The sequence below is a fragment of the Haemaphysalis longicornis genome, unplaced genomic scaffold, assembly GCF_048455015.1.
Source record: "Haemaphysalis longicornis isolate Haplotype H1 unplaced genomic scaffold, Haemaphysalis longicornis Haplotype H1 scaffold_5, whole genome shotgun sequence".
In the NCBI taxonomy this organism is placed as follows: Eukaryota; Metazoa; Arthropoda; class Arachnida; order Ixodida; family Ixodidae; genus Haemaphysalis; species Haemaphysalis longicornis.
Genome location: NW_027526385.1, coordinates 154,858,864 through 154,879,921, shown reverse-complemented (window position 1 = coordinate 154,879,921; position 21,058 = coordinate 154,858,864). Strand labels below are relative to the sequence as shown.

General features: G+C 43.6%; 1 protein-coding gene across 1 annotated transcript in view; it reads right to left on the bottom strand.

Annotated features, from left to right (window-relative positions):
• Positions 1-11,066, bottom strand: part of Gyc32e (Guanylyl cyclase at 32E) — a 258,216-nt gene extending 247,150 nt beyond the window's left edge. The window contains exon 1 of the mRNA XM_077671235.1: positions 10,934-11,066. The gene's annotated coding sequence lies outside the window, so the exon portion shown is untranslated. The remainder of the gene's footprint in view (positions 1-10,933) is intronic.
• Positions 11,067-21,058: the final 9,992 nt, after the last annotated feature.

Here is a 21,058-nt window from a genome sequence, read left to right as displayed (position 1 = left end):
ACCTGATTCATGAAATAGTTATACTTTTATACTCCTTATTCATACTCGATGCTTGTATTGTCTATCTTATAACCGCTCCTTTTTCGCGATTTTCAAGTACTAACCGGTTTGACCTAATGGAATCCCGGTTTCATGCACGCGCCGGATGTCCAGAGATGTTAGCAGATCCTTTTGGCCGAGTAACCACCGGTCTATGGGGAAACGCATTAGTTTTCTGACAGGACACCATGTGTCATACTAAGAAATGTTTCGATTAAAAAGTAGCCCCCCCCCCTACCCTCCCGTTCAAATATCGTGGCTTTACGGTGGATTCGTACCCGGAGGGCCTCGGTTCGAGACCCCACAATCTTTCGTTTCCTTTATGTTGAGTAATTTTTTCGTACCTGCGTGCCATATCAATGCTTCTACCCATTTCTTCGCAAATAACGGGGGTTTGGTAAGTTTCCCATTTTTTTAGGGGGAAGGTGCAGCCTATTGCCGAATTTCATTTGTGATTTGCGCCGTGCAGGATTGTCCAGTGCTGTACCTACAGTTGATGAAATGCAATTCCGTTCACCAGTAATATGCGAGTACTTTGATTGTATATACCTCATACGCCAATTCCGCGACGACCTTCCGCTCTTGAACTTCGCGCGCTGTTCCTATCGCTCACACGCTTCGAAAAAAAATATTGCTTATATACAGGAACGACTCAAAAAATGTCATCATCAGATTTAATGGGCATTCAGAAATTGAGAATAAGGTGTCCTTCGCCAGTGTTTCAAGAAGTAATAGTTGATCAAGCTGAAAGAAAGCGTTAGTTAGTAGCATGCAAATTAATTCTTTGACCGGATACGTAGCTGTCGGAGTATATTTCATTCACAATAAACGCCAAATGAAAATCGTCTTTGCTTCCCTCTCTCAGTGAAAGGTAACGGCGGTAGTTAGCGCACACGCGCTCTTGGCGACATAGTATTATCGTTCGTTTTCCCCAACAAATGATATAATCATTGTAACTGTATGCGCGATAAAATACAAATTTAGGTTGAAGGCTGCAACAAATTTAACAGGACGGCACAACTTGGTCTTTCGACAGACTGACCACACTCGTGCATACCTTCTTAATATTGCTAGTGTAATAGTTAAGCATTTCGCTGACACCAAGCGCACAGCAACAAATAGAAAATTAAGTCTCACGTTCACGGCAGGGCGCAGTTATCGCTGGTATGAATATATGCGTTGTAGGAGCGTAGATTATTATATACATACGCACTGATCTTCGGGAAGCTAAAGAACAAAGTGTCAACACTTGACCTTAAAAATTAAATATTTATTATTTCATACAACGCATGCCAAAGTGCGAAGACAACACGCTGAAAACTATTTTTACGCAGAACTGTAACAATCAAGGGCCTAAAATTTCACCAAGTACTTAGTCATAAAGTTTTCTTGATACGTTTACGAAATCAAGTCGGTCTATACATTGATGTATACACCTGTCTACTTTTAAATCTGCTTAGAACAGTTCTTACTGAAGGCTCACTGGTCTACGCGAAGCGTCTCTGCTAAGGATATGGTTTTGTTGGTTTCAAAAAGGTAAAAAAGGAATGAAACATGATACGTGTTAAATAACCGGTATGGACATAATACGTTCACGTAGACTGCTGAGTCTTCAATAATAACTGCTTTATTTTTTGGTTTAAGTATTGGCCCCTGCGCAGAGCAGTATCTTAGACGCAATATATATACACATCCATAAGACATAACGTCCTGATGTAAAACACAGCCCGCTTCTGCACGTATAGTTGACACAGTGAGAATTATATTGCTAAGAAGCCCCCTGCGAGCGAGCACATAGCTTTTCGTAATCGTTTCGTAGGCGGAAATTACCGCCACTCAGCTCACGGACACGCCATTTTTTTTTTTTCAAACTTTATTACTGCCGAACACTCGGAAGGACACGGCTAACGCATTTTATCGTGGCCCAGACGTAGTACGTGCGCTCTTAAGTGACTTCTAGACTGATCTTATATATGCTCAGGCGCTGCCTAACATATTATCTGCTGTATGAACATATCGAACCGCATACCTGACTGGTAGCCAAGTAAGGGCACATAGATTTTGCCCTAATATTTTCTGTACTAATGTGTACCGCGATAATCTTAAAGATTTCTAGCGTCTGCGACACATCATCCCAAAAATGGAGGATGTACACATCAGACGGCATGCGCTGGCGTCTCATGTGTATATCTTCCATTTTTTCTTGTTTTTGTGATTCCTCACAGGTAATTTTCTTAAACAGGGCGGATTGTAGCGCACCTTTCTCTCTCCATGCGCACCTTTAAAAGCGTGCTGCAATGTTCTCTACTTGGTACTCCGATGGAGACTGGTCCTCCAGTCTAAACGTCAGTCTTTTGTATTTGTATTTGTATTTCTGTTTTTGTATTTTGACACCTGCGTCACACTCTACTTTTTTACATTTCTTCTGGATCATTGGAAACTTTTCTTCGTCTGTGTGTTCGTGTATATATATATATATATATATATATATATATATATATATATATGTGTGTGTGTGTGTGTGGGTGTGTGTGGGTGTGTGTGTGTGTGTGTGTGTGTGTGTGTGTGTGTGTGTGTCTGTAATATTTTTCGAAGTCTTTACACATAGCAAATATTGTTATATTGTTCTTGCCTACGCTAATCTATTTTATTGCTTTCTCATCCACAACTCATAAAAGAATATGACTACGTTCCCTTCCCGCTACCCTGTTGCGGTTATCGATACGCTTGTCTTTGCAACCGGTTTATAATAGTGTCTTCCAGAAAAAGAGTATTGTGTCATTGTGTTCAACTACTATCACAAGCTTTTCACGTTTCACTGTAAAATATATGGGTAAGAACTCCTATGTGTTACTGCCACCGCATATCGTTTTTTATAGTTTACCACATTCTGGTACGCATTACCTGTCATGGTAACAAATTTGTTTTGCAACGCACTACACTATTCAAGGTATCGAAATGCAGAAACTGAACAGTCATGTGGAGTTCATCCACGTGCTTTGAAACTCGCGTTTTTTGTCATGTCACTATCTGGCATGTAGCTTGACATGCACATTTTTTCACGGCGTGTTTTGCTCATCTTTGGCGTACAGCAGCGAAAGTTTTGCGTAAACGCACGGCATTTTGTAATGCCTGTAACAGAAAACTATTTGGGAGCAAAAGTACAACAACTAGGGAGCGTGCGAATTGTTTTCGGAATACAGAGCAGCCTTACCCAACACCGAATTTCACTGACTTGCTGAACATTTTGCATAAAATATCCTTGCTTTGTGTTTTAAGTTTTAAGGTTGCGGTGTTGAATGTATAATGCTAAAGCTGAAAATATGCCTAACTTGCGCTGTTGACCACATATGATGTCCCAATATTTACGTAGTAATAACATGTATTGTTTCATCATCTCGACCAAACAGCCTGCTCATTCAACAAAATCGCACTTGATCTTCGAAGGATTGGGAAGGCGGCTTCAAGTGTGGGAATAAAAATTGTACCAGTCATTACCGAGTGGCATCAGTTAACGATATTTTGTCTAAGAGAATGAAACTGGGATGTTGTAAAAGAAATGAAAAGTATCTCGTTGTTACCAGGTTGAATCATGGACTCTACGAGAGCCATTCTCGTGTGAAACACACGCAGTGTGTTTAGTGTGTGATAGCCGCAATGTTCCAGATAACGAGTTCATGATGAAATGAATGTTCCTTGATATAAGTAAAGCATTTATAGTCGTATGGAGCAAAATATTGTTCCTTGAAACAGCAACAGCTCAGCCTCGATCTTCAAGACTTGCGGGGTTGTGCATTTTGAACGACTAACCTAGGTGAATTCGTATCAGTGTTAAGCCGAAACCTAACGTTCCTATCAGTCAAATCGGGTGTCCACCATGGGTTAGGCCACCACTTTTTAGTAGATATGAATGGTGAACTGAATGATATTCAAGTCTGGCGTGCCCGCCGTTGTGGGTCTGTAACTAAGATGTTATTCTCGTGATCTCTAAAACGCGGGTTCTATCGTGACCACAGCGGCCATTTTGAAATGAAGGGGAAAGACGGAAACGACCGTTCGTGGAGATTTTGCAAACGTAAGAAATCGATAGGTTGCCTAAATTAACCATCACGAGCGCTGCACTACGGTGGGCCTCAAAGCTTCGCAAGTAAATCTTCGCCAAAAACATGCATGCTTTATCAAAATCAAAACTAAATATTTTATTTTTTTTATTTATTTTTAAACGGAGGTGGCAGCCAAAAAAAGTCGCCTTAAGATGGGGTTTACCGAGGCGACTCCCCTTTTAGTCGCAGCTTTTAGTTGCACCGTCGGGGGTTACCAGAAAACCATACCAACATATAACACCGAAAGCACGTGAGCAAGCACCTCGTTAGGTGCGCCCGGCGTCCGCCAGGCTTGAGCGCGGCCTTCCGCCGCGTGAGGAGCTCGCAAAAATACCAAAGAAAATACCTAGCGCACGTGAGCTGATCATCATGAGCAGTGCTTGGCCAGCTCGAAATTAGAGAACACTCTGCCCAGCGTTCGTGGCGTGACCTCCCGCGTGCTTTTCTCCTTGCCAGTTCACGTGCGTTCGTGCCTGAAGTGGGCAGCACAGGCGCCGAGATCGCGCTACAGACGCCGAGTTCGCGAAACCGGTTGCCTCGGCTTTTAGCGCGTGCTGATGCGGTCCACTTTGGGAGAGATGGGAAAGCCTGCGTTCCAAAACGATCCGGGCCTGCCAGTCATGGTGAACTTTCAACGGGAAGTTCGGAAATCCATGTGCGGTGAAACAGCCGGGACCGTGACGAAGGGAGAGGGGCCGCCAGCCCTGCTGGTTTTCGGGCTTTGCACCACTACTGCCAGCTGCGCCAGTTTTTGTGTCAGTAGCAGTGTCATGCATGTACAGAACTGTATAACACTTACGCATGTTGTTGAACAACAAAAACAAACCCCAAAAGCAATCGTTAAGTATCCACTAACAACAATGACAATTTGCGCATCAACAAAAATATATCACACAATCAGGTACTGAAGTAATAAATTATGTGACTGCCACCACATTAAAACACTCGAGAAAAGAACCCGAGTAGTGTTTCTTGTTCTCGGTGATGGCCCCTTTACAAAGATTCGCGGGAACTTGCGGATTTTCCGTAAAAAGCATTATAACACCAGGTGCTTTACATAGTCAATCACACCAATCCCACGGATGGTGCCTCATTCGGAGCTTCAATTTGCTTTTACTCCACTCAGTTAATATACAGAAGCACTACATTTACGAAACTGAAATACCCAATTCTTTTAGGAGCCCAAACACGGCGCAATTCTTGAAATTAAAAACCATACAGAATTGTGCATTGCATGTTCTCCTTTTAAACCATCACCCCACATCCAGTGTTCATTCCATCAAGTCAAAGTTATCCCCCTCTGTACTGAGCCATTGTTGAACAATATTCTGCTTCCTTTTTTATTTCACAATGTTTCTCATTACATTTCTTTTCTTAAAAGACAACTACTCTCCAGACCTAGTGTAGTCCGCTGGAATCAGTCTAAAGAAGGAACATTCACAGTAGCATGATGACACGCAATAAACAAACTTAATGAGGTGAAAGCCTTAAATTCTTTATCAGTAAAAAAATTCGGCGTCGAAATTGTACGGCAGCTTTTCCCAAACAGCCTCATTGAGCCCACCGTTTGAGAATACGTGAAGGCATGTGAGAAGAACAGGTGCATCCTACACTGGGAGACCTCTGACTCCGGGTAACTAGTGGCGCAAAGTGGTGCCAGTCAGCCTGCATTAGCTGAGCTCTTTAGTACTAAGATGCTTAGATACATAGATACCTAGATACTTGGTACTTAGATACTTAGATACGAACTTGCAAATGTGGCGCGATCTGGTAACCAATGAAGACGAAGTTACAAACGCGGATAAAGTATCACCGGGGGTGCCATACTACTTTCACTTTAAAGCATGAATTCAAAATCAAGTACCCCGATTAATTTCTCATTTTTCTTCGGAACGTGTGCAAGCTGCAATCTAGTTCCTCAGTTTGCACTTGACTTTTTTTGATGGCGTTCCGTTTTGTCCAGCATTAACCATTAAGTTTTCGTAACAACCAGTATTGCGCTTAGTTTACTTTCGTGATTCTATTTCATCCAGTATCATCTTTAAGTATCTCGACGCCTCCACGGATCATGAATAACCTAAAGCACATTAATTAAACAATTTTCGCCTGCTTTTCTCACTCACGAGGACCAGACAGCACAGAATGTTTGATCAATGGTAGCAATGCGCGACATTGGGCCCGTTTTCAGGTTATCTACAGAAGTTGCTACCAAAGCATTTGTGTCCAGCTTGTTAGGCTTTGTGTAGGCCTCAGCCTTTCTGAATATTATCAAACGCCTTAAATTCGTTGTGAACGAAGTGAGAGTGTATCTACTAACATATGTGGGTGCATCTTTAGGAGCTTTGTGAACTTATCCGTATTTTTCCACGGGAGGTATGATGACCATGGGTGCCCAGGTGTAGCTGAAAAACGTGCGCTGAATGGTAACTGCGCTACTCTTGTTAAGGTGGCTGTAAGCCAATACGCTTTCGACATCTGCTTCTGGTGCACTTTCATTGCATTGGGTGTTGTTTGTTCGGCCGCATCTCGAACATTCTGCATTTACCCGTACCAAAGCTGCGAAGGAGTGAGCTGAGCGGGACGGCATCTCGCTGTACACAAGGCAAGTACCTCGCTGAATTAGGGCAACGTTAGCTTTAGGCTAGGGCCTCAATTATGGATTGGATTGTAAAATAAGGCAAGAACAATGATGAACACAAAACTAAGCAGCCTGCCATGACGGTGAAGGCTGCAGCATTGTGACTGGAAAAAAGTTGTGCCGGTGGCTCCAGTGCCTTCCAGCCGCTAGAGGGCTCGGCTGAACCGACCCGTTACAGGGCTTCAAACAATTAATCTTATGTTAACACATTTTTTTTGTTTATTTTTAATCTCTGGGTGTTGTATGTGGGTCACTCAAACGTCACAAACTTGTGTGTATTCTCCCCCCCCCCTCTCCTCCTCCTCCTCCCAGTAAAAACGAAACATCCCCACAAGCAGGTTCCACCTTAGAAGTCGGAATGTTGGACATGTTCGCATGAGCTGTATGCATAGTCTGAACTGTTAGGTAATTTAGTTGCGCGTTACTGTTGCGCGAGAACTTGTTCAAGCTTCTTAATTTTTTGATTTTGCCTTTTTAGGCTTTCCCCGCAGCAAATATGAGCAATACATTATACGCCAAGGTCATTGGTTGGAATGCAACCATATGGCTTTGTAACATATGGGTTCGAAGAGGAGGTGGAGAGAGGAGGAATAAACTTTATTTAGATATTAGTTATGGGGTAGTGGCAATAGGGGTTGGATGGCTCAAGGCTTTGTTTTCTCCACCGGAGCATTTTGCGGATACAGCGCTTAAGCAACCAAGAATAGAACTGTAATATGCACGGGGCATGTCTTGAACTAAGAGGAGAATTTTTTGCAGAAATTGCGCAAGATATAAATGTCAGGGTACCTGGGTTTACATAAACTGAGTCAATAAAATAGATGCAGCGTACTATGAACCATAAAAAAGCAAAGATAGCAACCGAACAAAAACCTGTTGCTTCAAGTGAAACCAATTTTTTTTTTCAACAAGCCAAAAACCTACAAATCTATACAGCACTTCTGTCACCTTACGCGTCGCTTTATTTGGGTGCACGAAACGGATTGCCACCGCATATAAGCATGCCTCACAGGTACAATCTAGACAATGCTTAAACAAATGCGAGGGTACAGTTCTGAAATCGCCCTGGTGCTCACCAAGGCGGGTAATCCCACTGCAACTTCAGCGGTCGATGTACGGGGCACCGAACGTTAAGGTCACACAGTGCACAGTGACTGTGCGCCATGTGACATAATTAACAGCATGCAGTATACCCTCGTTATGGCGAAGTCGTCTCATTCAAAACCTCGCTGTATTCGAGGTGTTTCATTTTCTCCACTGAAGCGCATTCACGCAAATAGAATCCGGTTTAAACGAATCACTGCTTAAAACGAAACCAGTTTTGTGTCCCGAAAACCTTACGCTGCCCAGGTTATACTGTATGTCATTCCGAACGCCAGTGCGAAGCCTGAACATGGCCGAACGTTTTTTTGCAGCACTAAACATCGACTTTTGGCTAGCAAACGGTCGTCAGTACGACGTGCACGCCGTACCCGCCGGTTACGTTCTTCAGATCGTGTAAATTCGCTATCGGCGAGGAACGGCTACAGATCTCTTGTTAGTCATGATATATTCCTTAATTTTCTTTTATTTGGGGCGGCTAGGGTGCTAACGTGCTGCTGCAAGATAGACCGAAGAGCAGACATCACCGGCATTACATTCGCCATGCCGTGGTTTGAGCGCCTATAAGTATACATAACTTAAAAATTATGCGGAATTTTACCTCATCTATTCAGCTCCAAATAAGTAATGGAAGATCAGCAAGATCAGCAGAAGGTCAACGAAAATAGACATAATTCGCCCGTAAACAATCACTATCAATGTATAATGTTGCAATCTCACAACTACAAATCCCCTAATGCCTACATACAGCTGCGAGAAATGTTGTCAGTATCCGTACTCCATCGGGTCACGTTTGCAACTATTATTTTCTGGCGGGCGATGACACTGATTGCAGGTTTTCATTGTTCCGAAATTGGTGCACTTTTTTAGTAGCTGACTTCCCGGTTTCCGAAGTGGGTGGAGGTCGCGAAAATTGCGTACGATTAAGAGTTGTGCACTTTGCGTGTGTTTGTGTACACCCTCGCTTGTTTCACCTGTTTGTGCTCTCCTCATTTTTATGTGGAACAGACTGCTGAACTCGTAGCTTGGCTGAATTCTCTGCATCCTTAGGTTCCATCTCTTTTTCTCTTTCTGTCTCACCGCAAACTTGAGAAACGAGACGCAATTTCGGGTAAAGAACAATGATTATCGCAAGCGGAAAAGTTAATCAGTCTGTTATTTTTTGCTACAGTTTGTAAACAAATAGATTCCTCGCTTCCCGCAGCAGCAGACGGCAATAGCACCCACTTTCCACACTTTGTGCACCTTCATATTCCATGAGACTTAAGCGCAAATAACGTCCACATATTTTCTGACGGTTAACTATCGGCGTCGCTGAGCATGCAGTGTTTGAAGACGAGATAATAGAAGAGGAGGCGCGCTTAGCTCCTTCGTGTGTCTGTTCTTCTATCGTCCCCGCCTTCAAGCGTTGTTTAACGATGTATAAGGACCAGCTAGCTCAACTGTCTATTTTGTTAGACCACCGGCCTTTATCTTCCGAGGTTTATTTCTTGATGCATCAAAACTCCGCTGCACCTGTTTCCTTCATTCGCATTTGTACTTCCCGCCAAAATATTTTAAAAATATAAACTTATCCTTCAATATGGGAAGTTCGTAAAATAGGAGTAGTTGATAAATCGGATTACACGTCTACCGCTGATTACTTACTTATTGCGGTGAGGTATATAATTTAAATATAAGGAACGAGAGTGCGATACGGTATACAATATTTCTCATTTGATAAATATTTAAGACATCTTGTTTAATGCATGTCGTTTGCAGGCATTAATGAACGACCATATCAGAACACAAACAAAAGTTTACAACTATACTTATAAACCTTAAAAATTAAAAAACCGTATTTAATAAAACATTTTTTAATTGGAAGCGTCCTTTTTATGTGCATTAATTTTTAGGAAATTTTTTTCCAAAGGGAACAGTTATTTTCCCTATTATAGGGCCTCAGACACAATCGTCCTGGAAAAAAAATGTTTCCGAACAAAAGTGATGTAACGCGATAAAGTAAAATGTCCGAGCCGTTACATATTCACAGCCTAATAAAATTGTTGATAATTAGGAAGGAAATATTCAGTCAATCTCTAGCGTTTTTTTAAAGATATCTGAAATAGTGTGTCACGACGCTGCGGATGCACTGGTATACGTGGTAACACTTTGGTTCTACCGGTCACTGCTGGGAAAGCGATTTTTCTTGGAAGTCATCATTCCTTCGTTTCTGAGGAAGCGCGGAAGGTTTGTGCATAGATCTGATTCCAGTAGAAGAAAGTTTAAAAAGCCTGGAACGTGCCTATGTTTTTCACATGAAAGTACAAAATCTGCGACAAGCGTTGCGCAAAAACCGTGAGTAAATTGAAAGAACGACAAAATGAATGGGTGACAAAACGCCAGTTCGGCACGTCTCCTCAAGAGGTACACACAGAGTCTTTACAATGACCGACAATTAAGTTTGCACGACACCACAAAACACTCTCATTAGCGAGTAAATTACGACCTCAAGTTCATTTTGTAAGCACACCGCAAACGCGTTTTTCCTGCCGCTTCTGGGTGCAATTTAGGAGTGAGGCGTTAATTCGATCTGTTGCCATGGCACCGACGCTTCCATCTTGACACTTGTCTGAAGCACGCGTATCAGGAGCTCAGCGCTCCCTTTCAACGTGGCCTGCGGTTCGAGAGGCAATCTCCGGTCCTTGCGCTTGCCTCCAATCTGTCTTCCTCCGCGCCCCCCGCCGCCCCCCGCCGCCCCGGGCGTCGCACTACCAATCATAGCCACGATGACAGCTAAAGTATTAAATTCTCGCACGTCTTGGCACCGTTGAAGACCCACAAGGGGTTTTCTATCCTCAAAACGTAAAGTTGTACGGTCTTAACGTTCCCCCGATTTCTTAATCTCTCCGTGCTTCGGATGGTTGTTTCAAGCCTTGACGTCAATCATCACGTGCGCTGTGCTGACTGCAAAAACTGAGACGCACTGTCATTGGATGGTCAGTGAAGTCAGTCCTGGTGGAAAGTAAGTTTTTCTTAGCAACTAATGGAAGGACAATGGAACAAAGCTCACCGAACTCTTCGAAGCAGTTAGACGTGTCCCAAAGACGATCGGCGTGGCGTGAACCACAGAGTCTCCAAGAGAAGCCGTCGCTGGCCGCGCCGTCAGCGAACGCACACGCGCCAGGTAGCAGCGCTGAATGAGCATTGAGCCGTGCACGCCTCGTACTCAGCCCAGGGTCTCCACGCCCTGGGCTTGCGCCCCGACCGGCGCCATCTGTTGGCGGGCGCGCGAGTCTTAGAACTTTCGCGCGGCAGGTGCGGCCGCTGCCGGAAATTCGTTTATCTGTGGAAAGTGGCCCGCTCACTTGTTGCACGCCTTCGCAATGTTTTCCAATTTTCAGTGGATCTATGTTGACAATAGAGAAAGTGGGCGGTTTTAAATAGTAAGACGTACTTTTTTTGCAATGGAGCTAGACAACGAAACTACGTGTGTTTAAAATTTACCGGGAATATCATTGTATCAAACGGCGGGGTTATATTGACACGTCGCTACTGTGATTGGGCTTATTGAGTATCTAGGAGTGTGATTTTACTTCTATTGCTTTTTTTTTTCAAGTGCAACTCCTCTTTTACTCAAAGCTCGTCAATGGACTTGCAATGCATAATAAAGAAATACATTTTTCGTCTCATTCATATCATAAGCGCCTGGTTTTCATACTTTATAACAGGCTTACTTCTGATTGAATTGCTAAGGGGCAGCATTTGCGGTAGGACTCATAAAACTTACGTTTGACACTTCTTCCTCCTAAAACCATGTTTTAAACGTTGAAAAAGATAAATAAGACGGGCTGAGGGGCGTGCAGTAAAAACAAATTACCATCGAGCGGGGAAAGTTTGTTCGGGGTGATGTACCTGTCTATTTTCCGAATCATCTACATTTTTAGTGCGTACATGGGTGCACGCGTGGGAACTTCTAGAGAATATTTGAAAATCGGAAAGAGCTTGTCAGTAGTGAAGATCAAACCGTTACTCTACTCCTTTGGAAGGGGGAGTTATAACAACTTTCTAAGAACTAGGCGCAAGTTATTTTGTAGTGTAATTACGAAATATAGGCGCTGTAAACCTACTTTTAACAGCGGGAGGTTAAGGAAGAATTTGTCATTCTACTTTGCGTAACAATATTCAACTTCATGAATGAGGAACTACGAGAACACAAACGGCTGTTAGCTAAATGTCGAGGTTCATCTTGCGCAAATAAATAACGAACCATAACACTCTGTGGAGGTGTACGACCAGCGAGCACATTACACAACGGGGATACAGGGTTTTGAACAAACTCTCGAAACAAACTTATTTATTTAGGACGATAACCTTTTTTGGGCGTATTAAGGTAGGTCACCCTCTTCGAAAAAAAAATTTACAGGTTTAGCCCAAACGTTACAATTATATTTTTGGCTTGTAAAGCTTATACAGTTAGAAACTTTAAATAGATAAAATTGCTAAAAATGTCTAACAAAAAATTTATATAAACTAAAATGCGCTAAAATAGGCATGTTGCGCGAACAGTCATAAGTTCAAAATGGTAGGTGCGATTCAAACACGACTTGGCAGGAACATAATGAAGACAATAACCTGTGCAACTAACCTCCATGAATATCACATCTTGAAGCTAAGTTGCGTAATCATAAAAAAACTCAAAAATTTGCTATCTGGCACGTTTGGGTTTCCCACAACTGGCCATAATATAAAAAGTTACCAATATTTTTCAGTCATTCTGCTTTATTGCATAGCTCTATGTATACATAAACAGCACACAAAGTTTCGTAAGAAAAAAATTTTTAGAAGCAAAGTTATCACTGTTCGCGTAACTAATGGTTGCAAAAAATCAAGTTTTGAGAAAAATGGCTTTGAAGGTTTAGACCTATTGTACGTATTATAAGAAACAGTCAATGCGCTTAAAATCCGCCAGGCTTATAGCTTGCACCCTCCTTGTAACCGGCACAAACTCCGTTTGGCCGAGCTGAGGCGCACATATTTTTTTTTGCCTGTTTCGAGTCTTACAGTTGACTCACATGCAGCCTTCGTCATACGGTGACAGTCAGTGGTCAGGCATGCCGTCCTCGTACTATAACTGTAACTGCAGACTATAAAGTACTATAACTGTCTCCTTGCGAGGCTAGAACTAAATCCGTGAGCTTAAAACGGCATACGAAAAAACACGCAAGGCAATGCAAATGCGCGCAACGTGAACACGAGTGTGCCACCCATGGCCCCTTAGTGAAAATTTTGAAATAAATCAAATGTAGAATATCCCGAAATGTGTCCAAAAGCTTAGAATGTAGCTAAATAAATTATCATTACGTAACGTATATACGAAGAAACATTTAGGACGATATGGCAGATACTGCGGAATCGGAAACCTTCAGTTTCCGTTTCGGATGCGTCTCGGCAGTGTTGAAAAATGATAACTTTTTAACCGATTAAGATAACAGCACAATTTTTTTTCTAAATATTCTTCAATGGACAGGGATGTTGAAAATGCGAAATTTAAAAAAAGCCATTTTTTTTTTCAAAAAATGCGTTTTTGAAGGTGTCGACCTACCTTAAACCCGAAAACTTTGTCTGTCTGTCTGTCTGTCTGTCTGTCTGTCTGTCTGTCTGTCTGTCTGTCTGTCTGTCTGTCTCTCGATTCAGGCCTTCATCCGAAAGATAAAAGAATTCTGAAGCAAAAAGTTTGCATAGACAAAACTGTTCCGAACCACTAGATCCTGTACCATACTTTATACCTGTAGACGTTGTTGAGTTAAAAAGAAAACATTCGGCTTATTTTAGGGCCAACCTCAATACACAACTGGCACTACATGTTCTTTTAAGTGAAAACAGTTGTGCTCTTGATATCTGCGATACCGAATGAAAAAATGTGCAGTTGTAAACAATATTTTGACTCCGAAATACAGAAGGAGCTCGCGCCCGAGCCTAGATCTCGTGGTGGCGCATTCTACATCCAACATTAAGTAAAGGTTCGAATGGATGATGCGTGAGCAGTGGACGCGGGAAACTGATTTGCTTCAGGAAACCTCTACCGTGTTTATCGGGGGAGGAGCGAGACGGGAGGCGAAGAGAGTCCAAAGCGGGACGAAGAGAAGAGAGGCATTTACGTAGCAGGGGCGGCAGGAGGGTATCCTCTTTGATTGATTGATTGATTGATTGATTGATTGATTGATTGATTGATTGATTGATTGATTGATTGATTGATTGATTGATTGATTGCAGGGTTTAACGCGCCGACGCAACGCAGGCGATGAGGCGCGCCGTAGTGGAGGGCTCCGGAATAATTTTGACCACCTGGGCATCTTTAACGTGCGCCGAAATCCCAAACACACGGGCGTTTTTGCTTTTCGCCTCTATCAGAAAAGCGGCCGCCACGGCCGTGAATCGAACCCGCGACCTTGTGCTCAGCAGCGCAAAGACTATCGTCTTTCAACCACATTTGCAGCGAAGTGAGCAAACACACAGCCACCTATTATTTATTGGTAACTAACTATATATGCCAAGTAAATGAACCCAGCGTATTGATAAAGTCGTGTTAGCACCCAATTGTACATTTCTTTGTCCGGGAAGTATTGGCAAAACAACAGTTGCAGCCGTTTTCTGTAACCATACTCTTTTCGGTAGATTGCCCATGTACCGACCGCAACGGCAATTCTGGAACGCTTACAACATCACTGTTATTACAAGTAAATGAATGTTGAATCACAGCGCCAGCGACACGACACAGGACGATAGCGCGAGGATAGAAAGAGGAGCAGGACAACAGGTGTGTCCTCTTGCTGTAGTCCTGCGTCTTGTCGCTTTCGCTCTGGTTCAACATACATCACCAACTCGCCTAAGATTTCACATTGCTAAGTTAATGAAACTCGGAGCACCGATAGAGCCGTTTTCCTGGCCAATTGTCGTGCAAATATCCTTTTTATTCGCGTCAACAAAAACTCCCGATGATCTACGTGCCTTTTAAGCGCGATGCGTTCGCTTTCGCGCGTATTTTCTCGCTCGCTTGCTTGCGTGTTCGTCAGTTTGTTCTTTTGCGTGCTTCCTCGCTTTCGTTTATCTCCGCACTCCAGATGTTGGCGCTATTTATTTCGAATTTCACTTCCATCGGTCATCGTAATAAGGAGGCCGCGTAGAGACTCTTCGTAATAGCGTCGTGCCTCGATTCTACACTGCGAATGGATGCGTGTACCCCCGATTCCAGGCAGTGTACGATAGTCACTGATGTCGAGGAACGGCTAATTGCACCACAACCTCCAGAAGTCTGCAACCCCTTACCTTTTTTATTTTTATTTTTATTTAGACATTACTGCAGGCCAGAATTAGGCCCAAGCAGGAGTGGAAACATAAAAACATAGCATATCAGGCAAAATGTAATTATACAATCTCTACCAATAAAAATGGCAAAAGGCAAAAAAAATTCTACATGTGAAAAAGCTGATCAATTGATGCATGCAGATTAGACGAAGTGAACACAGAGGCAGGAAGACTGTTCCAATCGGATATTGGCCCCTGACCCTGGCAAAGAGCGAGGAAAGAGAAGAATAGAGAACGACAGAGCGCGTGCGGAGAGTGGTGACGACAAGCCGAGTCAGTGGCGGTATGATCTGCTTTGTAGCTGGGGTGGCACCGTGGCGGACCCAGTTGGTTGGAACTTGGACGATGTAAATTAAAAGCTCTGGTGGCGTTGCTCGACGCGTCCGTACTCCCACTTTTTGCGTCTAGATACCTTGCCTTGATGCACACTGTTGTTCATATGTACTGTGCTGCCGCGGTTCGCTCCCCATGAGTTAAAATAGGCTTTGCAAAAGCAACGCCAAGGACGCGTCCCCTAAAGATAAACGCTAAAAGCCCATAGGTGTTTCCTATACAATGCGTACAAGGGACAACCGACGAGCCACCAGGGTAAGAAAATGGCTACCGAATAACGGGACTTCAAATCGAAAAAGAACGATATGATTTAGAAAATTAGGAGTGGGCTCGCACAGCGCAATTGGAGCTATTGTAAGCCTATAGGAGCGGCCTTCGTGCTGCATTGGAGATAATCTGATGAAGCGCGTACATGCGTGCGCCTGTTTGTGTGTATGTTTGTGTCCCATGAAATTTAACCAATCATGGTGGTGGTTCCTCGAACCACCACCATTTAGGAATGCATCATTTTGGGACTTCACAGGAAACACTACTAAACGCGTACATGGCAGAAACGACTGCCTTGTAATGCGGTTTCAGTCACAGCATTAGTAATTGCTAACATCAGTAGGGTAATGAATACCTTTAGGCGGAGAATACCTCATAATGTATATAAACAATTGGGACGGTAACAAGTCGATACCTTATAAATTACTTTTCGAAAGCCTGGCGCAGCTGTTCTTTGAGAAAGCAAATAAAGATTTGCAGACTGCCGCTTTAAATCGCATTTGACCTTGGTGGAACCAAGTATTAGAAAAACTTGGGAGGCAATGCCAGGAGCGGACGTGTCTACTGTTTGTGAGAGCGGGGTGATCCCTCCCGACACTTCCGTTCCATTCTCCCCTTCTACCCAATTTCAGGCTTCGACAGAACCCTCCAGGGACAGCTTGAGAATTAACGTACGGCGGATTCCACGCAATGAGCAGTTACCAAGGACACACTGTTTTTTCATTGATTTCCTTTTTCGTTTTTTCTTTTTTTGCATGGATCATTGTCGAACTGGCTGGCACTGACCTCTACGACAGAAGTCTGGCAACACTTCACAGCTAGCTCTTGTTGTTGATATAAAATAATGTATTATAAAAGGAAGCAGCGTTCGCTGAAAGGAGGGAGCCGGTGGACCGGGGAAAAAGAGTTACAACATTTCTAGGAGGCCCGCCCCCTTGCCGAGAGCTAGGACTGATCCCAAGACGACCCTGTCACAGGCCGGTGAGCCTGATTTGCTCCGAATCCAGGTCTCGTAAAGCATCCGGGTGGAAAAAGAGATCAAAAGTACAAACGAACAAAAGCGGCTGACATCAGGGACACGGCACTGACTGACCACTACGAGCTTATTGGGGCAACACAGAAATACATAGCGTTGAGAATGTAACGATATGTTAACGCTCACCGAAAATGAAGCTATGGAAACGACTAAAAGGTGAAAAACACGTCACAGGCCCATGGACAAAAGAGGGGGCAGCTTCAAAATGGTAGGAAGCTCACACTAACGAGTAAGACTTAGAGCTAGCTAAGCTGTACGCAACCTTTATGACCATGACGATGGTTTAAGTGCACAATTGCATCCGATTTGCGTCTTCTTCGCTGCCGCAACTACCCATACACCATGATTGTTGCTATAAGTGTGAACTTCCTTCGTTTTTTGGAAGTGATAATATTAGGACATAACCTCGGGGGGGCATGCGCTATGACATCTTTCTTGTTCCGAGCAAGTGTTGCTCCGATTACGGCAAAAGCTGTAGCCTTTTTTTTTCGCCAATCTTGGCCAATCTCTCTACGTGCGTCTGATTGGCTGGAAAAACGTGCACCGGCGACGCTGGGCGGTCGCCGCGAGGCACGGCAGAACGAGCGCTCAGTATTTTCTCGTTATTTTTAACTGCGGACAGAAAAAAATTACGATTTGCTAAACAGCTTCGCTTTAAAAAATCAGGAAAACAAAACAGCACAACAAAATGTGCTTGGACAGCCTTGGACTCAAATGACACCCACACACATAACGCTAGGTGCTTCTAGCGGTGTTTTTGCTTTACATTTTAATCGGTTTTATGACTTCGTTTTGCGGCAAGAGTTAACATATAATTACGTACTCGCCATTGTATACTTGTGTCTTTTTTCAATAAACTTGTATAGTTGCGAGTTTGCGCCGTGTTGTCTGCCACGTCCTTCGTACTCGTTTTTGAGCGCTTTTTCCACCAAGATGAATTCCTACCAACTAGCCAACTATTCTTACTAGCTGTTGCTCGTAACACGGACACCTGAAGAGTCCGGGGGGGACGTTCCTGGATCAGAGAATATGCGCGACTGTCTAGAATAGACGTGCCGCGGTGGGGCGTGTAGCAACGCCGCAGTTGGAACACTTGGGTGGTTCAGTAAAGGGCCCCGGGCCGATGGTTCGTAGGTCTTGAGTTGGCTGTTGGGACGAGGAAGAGGAAGACGTATCTTCCGATTGTCCCCGTCGTGGTTGGTAATTTTTCTCAACGTTCGAATACCCCCGACGTTAGTACGAAGCCTGAACGTAGTCTCTGCAGAAGCGCATCACTTCCCCGTGTAGTATAACTCGAGCTAAGCCCAGTAAGGTGCTAGTAGGTTGTAACAAAGATGTCCATATGTTGGAATCTTGAAGCGCTAGGACACAGGGACAAGCGAGTGGGACAACAGGACAACACAAGGCGCTTGTCCCACTCGCTTGTCCCTGTGTCCTAGCGCTTCAAGATTCCGTCATGTCATACCAACAGGTCCAAAGCAGCACCCTCGTGGTCCATATGTTACGCGTGACTTAAGTGATGACGAGGCGCGCGTACGGCATCGTTGTGTGCCCATACAAAAGCATACCCTTTTGACCAGATGTGTTGTCTTGTGCCACGTCTCATGAAGCTTGTTCATTCACTAATCCACGTGCCCGTCTGGCACGAGTCATCACCTGAGGCGACCATATGATCTGCGGTACACTTGAAAGTAAAAAAGAAGTTTTAAGCCCCGTGGTTTTAAGAATAGCATCCGTGGAAATGTTAGTTTAGGTATCAATGAGTGCAGAGTAAAAAGATCTGAGGTCGCACGCGTGTCCATTCCTCTACGCCCAATTTCCGGCTTTGACAGACTACTTCAAGAGGAGCAAAAAAGTTATTACTCGCCTTGTCAGACGGTTACAGGCAACGATAACGTGCTCAAAATAGCTTACAAGAAGCGTGGTTTGGATATGGCATTACAATAACTCTGTTCTATTTTTTCTCTCCAAAATATTATTTATGACTTTTAACTTTTTGTCTTTGTCATTTTAAAACAGAGGTATTGTTCCTGAACTCTTAACGAGCTCGGATGGTGACTTACTTAAGATCTGAAAAATGAGGCAACGTAAGTCGTTATGTGAGGACCTGAAGCCATGGAGGTATTTGTTTATATATGAGCGATTTTGGCATCTTCCTGTGGTAGCAAAGCCTGAAAAAGTACATACTTAATGCTTCCTACGGGCACGTCGAGCGCCTCCGACGCTCTTCAACCTTAAAGCTCACTTGCTGCTGCCCCGAAAAAAGAAAAATAAACAGATTAATCCTTTGCAAGAGTAGAACGATTGGCTTGTTTGGTACTCGATACGTTATTGATAACTGAAAAATAAAGCAATCGTTTTCAAGAGATTTGTTTCAGTAATTCCATTCCAAAAACAAATCCGTCAGTTTCGAATTAGTTTCAAGAGCGGGTATTTTAATGTGTATTCGTTTAATCCTTCCCGGAAAAGCAATTAATAGCTTAACACTGTTAATTTTAAACCTGATTTTGACGTTTATACAAGGAAGTCGCAGATCAGTTGGCAACTATAAACCAGAATACCGAGACAGTAAAACAATTTGCTTTCGGATGTCACATAATTTTTAAAACTATCATTCTTAAATAGTTTTATATAAACCGAACCAGTGGTCCATGCAAGGAAAGGAATCGCGGGCGGGAAAGGCAGTATGGGAACGTGTTTATTATAATGGTTTAGTGAAAATAACTCTTTGCTTACAACTTCATTGCAACTACAAAATACACCCAACTTAGTCTACATATCCACTATGGAGGCAACTCCAACGACGCATTGGATGCCCTAATAGTGGAGGCCGAGTTCTGGGCGGCCAGGTGTACAGCGGCAAGACGCCAGATAAGCAGCTGGACCAAATTTAAGACCAACAAATTTTACGCAACTTAGAATTTTTATCAGTGGATGACGTACCATGACTCGTGAACGAGTTTTTGAAGTCTGGTGCTATTCCAGAGTGGTGGCGTACAGCAGAGAAGGTCCTGGTTGTCGAGCCGGGCCAGCTTCAGCGCGTACATCACCATCGGCCTATCTCCATCACATCTTGTGTAGGTAAACACTTCGAAAACGACAGACGACTGAGGCTAATTTGTTTGGCTGAACGTACACATATTTTTCCACGCTCCATGTTTGGGTTAGGCCCTAACCAGTCTACGCAAGTCGTTGTACGCTTCAATTCCAGTATAACATTATTGACCCATCTTCAGCCTGTGCGCATACAGTAAACGGTCATCCTCAGCTTCTATTTTACCCGAGCCTGCAATACGATCTCCCATCCAGCAATCGTCACGTGTACAGCCAACTCACATTTCGAGCAGAGGAGGTAAACCAAAGTGTCTTTTCTTTCGGATAAAATGTTCCCCCTATCTCTGATATCCCAGAAAAACGCCTCCAATCAATTTTACAGCACCGGTACTCCACAGGGCTCGGTGCTATAACCCTTTGTATTCAATATTGCCATGAAAAACCTTCTTTCTTTATTTTCCACCCCAACCGACATTCTGAGCAGCACCAGCGAGGAGGGAGGCCGCCTTGCATGTCTCGGACACTATATTCTTGAAGACCCGTCCCGCTTAGCTGATGGTCGCGGGCATCGACGGAAATAGGCCAAGTTGACGTAAGAGAGACGGCGAAGATGTCGGTGGCCCGATCACTCTGGCTGTAGCCAAATAAAGTTATTAAAGACGAGTCTCGCTGGGCTACCTAAAGGCAAAACTGTATGTCTGTCTGTCTGTTTGTCTGTCTGTCGGTCCCTCAATTCAGCTGCCTAGCGAAGGGTCAAAAGTATTCTTGAACAAGTTGTTTGTATAGACAAAACCTTTCCGAAGTTTAAATCCGGTAGGATACATCACAATTGGCAACATTGCTCAACAAAAAGAAAGCGTTAGACATACTTTAATTAAAACATAAGTACATAACAGATACAAGCTCTGTTTGATTGATTAAACATAGACGATGACTTGATTTTTGCTATAGGAAAACAATACAAAACAATACAAAATGGCCCCACACGTGAGCTGGCGGCTCGAGGCGGCACTTAAATTCCAATAGCAACGGAAGGTCTCTACAGATGGCGCGCGATCAGCGCGAAAGCGGGAAAATCGAATTGAAGAAACACCCAATACGTTTGCTATGGCCGGAGCGAGACGGGACGGGGGGAGTCCG